The sequence below is a fragment of the Phalaenopsis equestris genome, unplaced genomic scaffold, assembly GCF_001263595.1.
Source record: "Phalaenopsis equestris unplaced genomic scaffold, ASM126359v1 Scaffold000188, whole genome shotgun sequence".
NCBI classification, from domain to species: domain Eukaryota; kingdom Viridiplantae; phylum Streptophyta; class Magnoliopsida; order Asparagales; family Orchidaceae; genus Phalaenopsis; species Phalaenopsis equestris.
The window spans coordinates 669644-670421 of NW_018164630.1; positions in this window are offsets into that span (position 1 = coordinate 669644).

The window sequence follows — 778 nt, forward strand, 5'->3', positions numbered from 1 at the left end:
GAGTGGAGGGAAAGTGAGAGATTTCTTCCTCCTTGCTACTTCGAAGAGGAATTTTGTGTGCTATAAAGAAAGAAAGAGATTCAGAGGAACTTCGAGGAGTTTTCTTGAGGAGAAATTATAAATAAGTTTATTTACTTGTTATAGTTTGTATGACTTTGTTTTTATATATGAATTCTGAGTTTTGTTGTGTTTTCCCCATGAGATCTGAGTAATTTTTTCTGTCTTTCTCCTTGTCTTGAGATTTGTGAAATGGTGATTTGAATTGGTTGAGCCACGAAAATGTTTAAGAAATTATGATGATCTTTTTTACTTTGGTCTTAATTTACTTTCAATCTGGCCAATTGATTTGTTAAAATATGTTGAGTTTTCCAACTAAAGTGAAGATTACATCCAAGGTTCAGGGAGGTCAAAGCCCTTGAATTTTGGTGCAAATAAATAAGGAAATTAAAGTATTTGGCGTAGAATTGGAGATTTTAGAGTGACAGACTAAAACCCCCAATTCGGTCCTATCGTTTGGGTGCTGAAGTGTAGATGTTAGCCCTCAGGAGAGGGGAACATGAGAGCTCCGAAGTGAGAGCCGGTATCCTCCCAGCCTAGCCGCAAAATCAGTAAACAAGTGTAGGATTAGTCAATGGTCTTTACACCTGGACCAAAGGGCAAAGAATAGGTATGTTCCTATTTGGCTGAATATAATTTGAACTAATTCACTTTATCCATTCACTATAATTTCTTGACAAGGAGAAGAATGTTTTCTTATATATTGAATATCATAATTAAA